Here is a 7,692-nt window from a genome sequence, read left to right as displayed (position 1 = left end):
CTAGGCGCTCGCTGTCACGGCATGCGGTTGCCTCTGGCAACGTGTGGTTTTAGTGTGCACTTTCTATGTTTGGTATGATGGAGTTTGTGGTGTGTACACTTGCCCTTTAAGTGACACTTACCTTGTTTGGTGATGGAAGGGTTAACCCCTTTCCTAGTCTGTGTGTGGGTGTGGCCGCTTGGTCTATTTAGCTTCCTGCTGGAAGGCAGTTGCTGAGGGGTACTTCAGCCATGCGGTTTGCTGGAGTCATCCTCCTGGTTCATATACCATCTTTCCAGTAAGGGCCACCCTTGCGGTCATAAAAAGAATGTCTGATGTTAAGTTGATGTTTTTATGCTCTTGATATTTATTGCAGCTATGGATGTCCTGGTTACCTGTGTGTTTTGATGTGTGTGCTGTCTCCCTAGTGTTTGTGTGGACAGCGTATTTGAGCATGGGTTCCAGTCAGCAAGGCTGTGGAAGGTTAGTGTGGAACTGCTTGGTTCACCTGTCATATCCATATGTCTGTTTATGTTCCCCTTCTCCTTGCAGCTTGGCCAGTGAGACTCCTGTTCGTCCGTACCTAGGAGGAACAGGTCGTCTTACCCTGCTCCTAGTTCAGGGCCACCCTGAGGGCTAGTAGGGACCACAAGGTTCCGGAGTATGAGCCCTCCTACCATCACAGTCTGCTCATACAGCTAGGAGTCAGGGTCAGAATTAGGGACGCGATAGGAGGTGACCTGCTCCCTGATCCTGTGGTCCTGGCCGAGCAGCGACCAAATATCTTCTGGCATCGCACGGCTGAGGGTTTCCCCCATTTCTCAGCTGTTACAGTTCTTGACCTGGCCAACTGTTGTGAAGGGTGTTTTCTTCACCAGGGAAAAAATTATTCGGTCATCCACCACAGTTGTTTTCCGTGGTCTTCCGGGTCTTTTGGTGTTGCTGAGCTCACCAGTGCGTTCCTTCTTTTTAAGAATGTTCCAAACAGTTGTTTTGGCCACGCCTAATGTTTTTGCTATCTCTCTGATGGGTTTGTTTTGTTTTTTCAGCCTAATGATGGCTTGCTTCACTGATAGTGACAGCTCTTTGGATCTCATCTTGAGAATTGACAGCAACAGATTTCAAATGCAAATAGCACACTTGAAATGAACCCTGGACCTTTTATCTGCTCATTGTAATTGGGATAATGAGGAAATAACACACACCTGACCATTGAACAGCTGAGAAGCCAATTGTCCTATTACTTTTGGTCCCTTAACAAGTGGGAGGCACATATGGAAAATGTAATTCCTACACCGTTCACCTGATTTGTATGTAAATACCCTCAAATTAAAGCTGACAGTCTGCAGTTAAAGCACATCTTGTTCGTTTCATTTCAAATCCATTGTGGTGGTGTATAGAGCCAAAAATGTTAGAATTGTGTCAATGTCCCAATATTTATGGACCTGACTGTAGATTTAAGCATGGAGCAGGACTCAGGTGGCGACTAGTACAGGGGGTATTAAAGGGGGGCATTATAAGTACGGGGGGAATACAAGTGGAAATTATAACTATTAGGGGGACATTTTAAATACTGGGGACATTGTAACTACTGGGGGGCCCTACAGGGGTGCAGTATAACTATTTGGGCACTATAGAGGTTATTATAAGTATTGGGGCACTTTAGACAGCATTATAACTACAGTACTTGGGAAACTGTAGGCCAGTGATGTAGAACCTTTTACAGACCGAGTGCCCAAACTGTAACCCACTTATTTATCGCAAAGTGCCAACACAGCAATTTAGCCTGAATACTACAGTCCAATATAGTATACCTTCCATGTACATTATCACTTAGCTATAATAGGCTGCCTGCATTCAGTGCACTGCCTGCTGTTCATAGTGCACCCTGCGCTCATGAATGACAGGAGAAGTCAAAATGCCGTGCAACACAATGGTGTAGATACCGAGTGCCCAAACTGCAACCCAAAACCCACATGGCAATGTAACCTGAATACTAATATACACTGCTCAAAAAAATAAAGGGAACACTTAAACAACACAATGTAACTCCAAGTCAATCACACTTTTGTGAAATCAAACTGTCCACTTAGGAAGCAACACTGAGTGACAATCAATTTCACATGCTGTTGTGCAAATGGGATAGACAACAGGTGGAAATTATAGGCAATTAGCAAGACACCCCCAATAAAGGAGTGGTTCTGCAGGTGGTGACCACAGACCATTTCTCAGTTCCTATGCTTCCAGGCTGATGTTTTGGTCACTTTTGAATGCTGGCGGTGCTTTCACTCTAGTGGTAGCATGAGACGGAGTCTACAACCTACACAAGTGGCTAAGGTAGTGCAGCTTATCCAGGATGGTACATCAATGCGAGCTGTGGCAAGAAGGTTTGCTGTGTCTGTCAGCGTAGTGTCCAGAGCATGGAGGCGCTACCAGGAGACAGGCCAGTACATCAGGAGACGTGGAGGAGGCCGTAGGAGGGCAACAACCCAGCAGCAGGACCGCTACCTCCGCCTTTGTGCAAGGAGGAACAGGAGGAGCACTGCCAGAGCCCTGCAAAATGACCTCCAGCAGGCCACAAATATACATGTGTCTGCTCAAACGGTCAGAAACAGACTCCATGAGGGTGATATGAGGGCCCGACGTCCACAGGTAGGGGTTGTGCTTACAGCCCAACACCGTGCAGGACGTTTGGCATTTGCCAGAGACCACCAATATTGGCAAATTCGCCACTGGCGCCCTGTGCTCTTCACAGATGAAAGCAGGTTCACACTGAGCACATGTGACAGACGTGACAGAGTCTTGAGACGCCGTAGAGAACGTTCTGCTGCCTGCAACATCCTCCAGCATGACCGGTTTGGCATTGGGTCAGTAATGGTGTGGGGTGGCATTTCTTTGGAGGGCCGCACAGCCCTCCACGTGCTCGCCAGAGGTAGCCTGACTGCCATTAGGTACCGAGATGAGATCCTCAGACCCCTTGTGAGACCATATGCTGGTGCGGTTGGCCCTGGGTTCCTCCTAATGCAAGACAATGCTAGACCTCATGTGGCTGGAGTGTGTCAGCAGTTCCTGCAAGACGAAGGCATTGATGCTATGGACTGGCCCGCCCGTTCCCCAGACCTGAATCCAATTGAGCACATCTGGGACATCATGTCTTGCTCTATCCACCAACGTCACGTTGCTCCACAGACTGTCCAGGAGATGGCAGATGCTTTAGTCCAGGTCTGGGAGGCGATCCCTCAGGAGACCGTCCGCCACCTCATCAGGAGCATGCACAGGCATTGTAGGGAGGTCATACAGGCACATGGAGGCCACACACACTACTGAGCCTCATTTTGACTTGTTTTAAGGACATTACATCAAAGTTGGATCAGCCTGTAGTGTGTTTTTCCACTTTAATTTTGAGGGTGACTCCAAATCCTGACCTCCACGGGTTGAAAAATTAGATTTCCATTTTTTTATTTTTGTGTGATTTTGTTGTCAGCACATTCAACTATGTAAAGAACAAAGTATTTCAGAAGAATATTTAATTAATTCAGATCTAGGATGTGTTATTTTTGTGTTCCCTTTAATTTTTTTGAGCAGTGTAGTATATGTTCTATGTACTTTATCATTTAGCTATAATATCCTGCCTACTTTCAATGTGTTGCCTGCTGTACATAGTGCGCCCTGTGCTGATGAATGGCAGGAAAAGTCTAAGGCATATTGGTACACCGTAGACTTTTTCCAGGGTGCGGGTGCCCACAGACAGGGCTCTGAGTGCCACCTCTGACACCCGTACCATAGGGGGCTCTGAGTGCCACCACTGATATAGGGGGACATTATAACTACCGGTGCACTGCAGGGGTGCACTATAACTACTAGGCAACTATACAGGGGATTTTTTTTTTACTGCTGGGGCACTATAAATGGGCTTTATTATTACTGTACCAACTTTAAGGGACTTTATTTCTTTTGGAGGCTCTACAGAGGCCTTTTGGAGGGGGCTATATTACTACTGAGGGCACTTAAGGGGGCACGATTAGTAATGAGGACACTCTGGAAGAGAATTATAATTGTCAGGAATTTTGGGAGCACTATTAGTATGGGGGAACTATCTGTATGGTACTGTTATTTTTTCAGTATAATATTGGGGAGCACAGTGGGCACAGTATTGAGAGTAGCAGCAGGATAACACTATTGGGGCACCGGGAAGGAGGTGGGTTGATGGAAAATGAGGGATCTAAGGATATGGCTGAAAAAAGTCATCATGGCATTCAGGATCGAATGGAGAAGATTAGCGAAGAGAACTTGCATAATCAGAGGATACAGCACTGCAGTAATAGGTAGATAGGGGGAGATTTATAAAACTGGATTGTCACGATAGGTAGGTAAGCGGGGAAATAACCAAACACAGGAAAACAAACAGAACAAATGACTAGGCCAAAGCTAGGGAGAAAAGGATCACCTCCTAGTGATCCCTAAAAGTTTTCCCTAAACTGCTGTGCCCATGTGCATACCCTAATGGTGGATATGCACATGCCCTCGTGCCTAAATCTATAAACCCTGGGCAAACCCAAGCTGTAGGGAAAAGGCAACCTGCTTCTTCAAACCAGGAGGAAGCAAGCGTCTCCCTAGAGGCCTAGATAAAAGACACAATGGGAAATATCAGAGAGGACTTATCTAGAGCAGAGCTAGAGCAGACGATCCACCACACATCCAGAGCTCACAGGAAAGAACTATAACCCGCACAGGCCACTGGGGGAAGGAGGAATAAATAGCCTCACTAACAATCAAACCCAGTACACCTGAGGGAAGGGGGATCCAGCTCAAACCAAAACAGAGAAGTCAGACATGTGCAGCCAATCTGACAGACCTCCGCACATTCACAGGGCAAGGCGTGACATGGATAAAGTAGAACTGGCTTAGTTGCCTATAGCAACCAATCAGATCCCACCTTTCATTTTTCACAGCTCCTTTGGAAAATTAAAGGTGGAATCTGGTTGCTTTGGGCAACTAAGCCAGTTCTACTTTACACCAGTTTGATAAATCTCCCCCATAGTGTATACTCCTGTATGTTTGGTAGTGCTCAGAGGAGACATCACTGCATGTAATAGATATGTAGTTTATACTCCTGTATGTTTGGTAGTGCTCAGAGAAGACATCACTGCATGTAATTGGTATGTAGTGTATACTCCTGTAAGTTTGGTAGTGCTCAGAGGAGACATCACTGCACGTAATAGCTATGTAGTGTATACTCCTGTATGTTTGGTAGTGCTGAATGTAATGTTCATGCAAATATGCCATTGGCACTGGGGAAGTGCACAAACATATTTCACATTCACCTCACAATCACCACACAGCTAGTGGACCTTTTTTTTTTTAAATGGCAGGGCAAAATTTCAGTCCCAATCTAGCCCTTAGGCCTCTTTCACACGAGCGAGTATTCCGCGCGGGTGCAATGCGTGAGGTGAACGCATTGCACCCGCACTGAATCCGGACCCATTCATTTCTATGGGGCTGTTCACATGAGCGGTGATTTTCACGCATCACTTGTGGGTTGCGTGAAAATCGCAGCATGTTCTATATTCTGCATTTTTTACGCAACGCAGGCCCCATAGAAGTGAATGGGGCTGCGTGAAAATCGCAAGCATCCGCAAGCAAGTGCGGATGCGGTGCGATTTTCACACACGGTTGCTAGGAGATGGGGACCCGATCATTATTATTTTCCCTTATAACATGGTTATAAGGGAAAATAATAGCATTCTTAATACAGAATGCATAGTACAATAGGGCTGGAGGGGTTAAAAAAAATAATAATAATTTAACTCACCTTAATCCACTTGTTTGCGCAGCCCGGCTTCTCTTCGGTCTTCATCTTTGAGGAATAGGACCTTTGATGACGTCACTGCGATCATCACATGGTCCGTCACATGATCCATCACCATGGTAAAAGATCATGTGATGGACCATGCGATGAGCGCAGTGACGTCATCAAAGGTCCTATTCCTCAAAGAAGAAGACAGAAGAAATGCCGGCTGCGCGAACAAGTGGATTAAGGTGAGTTAAATAATAATTATTTTTTTTAACCCCTCCAGTTCTATTGTACTATGCATTCTGTATTAAGAATGCTATTATTTTCCCTTATAACCATGTTATAAGGAGAAATAATACAATCTACACAACCTTGAACCCAAACCTTAACTTCTGTGAAGAAGTTCGGGTCTGGGTACCACATTCAGTTTTTTATCACGCGCGTGCAAAATGCATTGCACCCGCGCGATAAAAACTGAACAACGGAACGCAATCGCAGTCAAAACTGACTGCAATTGGGTACCTACTCGCGTGGGTTTGCCGCAACGCATCCGGACCTTATCTGGACACGCTCGTGTGAAAGAGGCCTTACTGTCCCCATACATATTATATATTGGTGGCGGATCTAATCAGTATGGCCAGTTTTATTAGTATAGGTTATGAAACAGGTTGACAGTTGTTATTATTAGTAATTATAAAGTGCCATTAATTCCTGGGAGCAGTGCATTTGTAAGAGGGTTGGAAATTAGCTGTGTACCTCTTACAATACAAACTGTATCCTTTACAGTAACTTGCTATGGTTTACCATTTTACCCAGTTGTGGCAATACCCCCTAGTTGATCTGTAATGTGACTGTTGCTAGAAAATGCCAGCATTGCTATAATTCTGAGTTTATGCATGCTGTTTATATCTCTCAGCACATGAATGTGACATGCACCCATAATGATATACCATGGGGAAGATTTATCATGAAGGTAATTTTATAGTTAATTTTGCACTAGTTTTTGTTTCCAGAAGTTGCACCAAATTTATCAAGTGATACACGATGTTTGATAAATTTGTTGTAGCTTTAAGTCTAGCCCTTCTGTATTGAGATATTACTCCACTTTTTGCAACTTTCTAAACAGTCGGTAACTCAGCAGGCTAACTCTGCCCACTGCCCACCCACTTTTAAAAACTAGAATAAGTGGTGTAAAAATGCTAAATTGTTTTGCGCAAATAAGTCCAAAAAGTCTCAAAGCTTACCTGTTTTTTTGAATTCTGAAGCCAAAATTCTATAAGGCTTGATAAATTTTCCCCCCATGTGATGATATCTGTTCTGCCATGTACTGTGCATTTAAGGAACTGTGAAACACCAGTAAATGTAAGTGGCATTACCGTGGGTGAGAGCCCTGTAAGTTTTGGGACCATGGTAGGAATGTATAGTGATGACGTCCTGGCCAGACCAAGATAACACTGTAAGAAAGTCATGTACCTTGTACAGGATGTGATGGACATTGTAGAGACCACAGTGGAGATAGTGGAAAACACCCCGTGGATATATAGGTGTATCTCAATAAATTAGAATATCATCAAAAAGTTCATAAAGAACTTAGACTTTTGCTTAGTGGTCCAAAGTCCTGTTTTCAGATGAAAGTAAATTTAGCATTTTATTTGGTAATCAAGGTCCCAGGGTCTGGGAGGAAGAGTGGAGAGGTGCACATTCCAAGATGCTTGAAGTCCAGTGTGAAGTTTCCACAGTCAGTGATGGTTTGGGGAGCCATGTCATCTGATGGTGTTGGTCCACTGTGTTATATCAAGTCAGCACAGTCGTCTACCAGGAAGTTTCAGAGCACTTCATGCTTCCCCACTTCAGCTTTATGGAGATACTAATTTCATTTTCCAGCAGGACCTGGCACCTGCCCACACTACCAAAAGTAC

This window comes from Bufo bufo, chromosome 1 (genome assembly GCF_905171765.1).
Source record: "Bufo bufo chromosome 1, aBufBuf1.1, whole genome shotgun sequence".
In the NCBI taxonomy this organism is placed as follows: domain Eukaryota; kingdom Metazoa; phylum Chordata; class Amphibia; order Anura; family Bufonidae; genus Bufo; species Bufo bufo.
The sequence above is the reverse complement of the archived record's forward strand: the minus strand, read 5'-3'. Positions refer to the sequence as shown.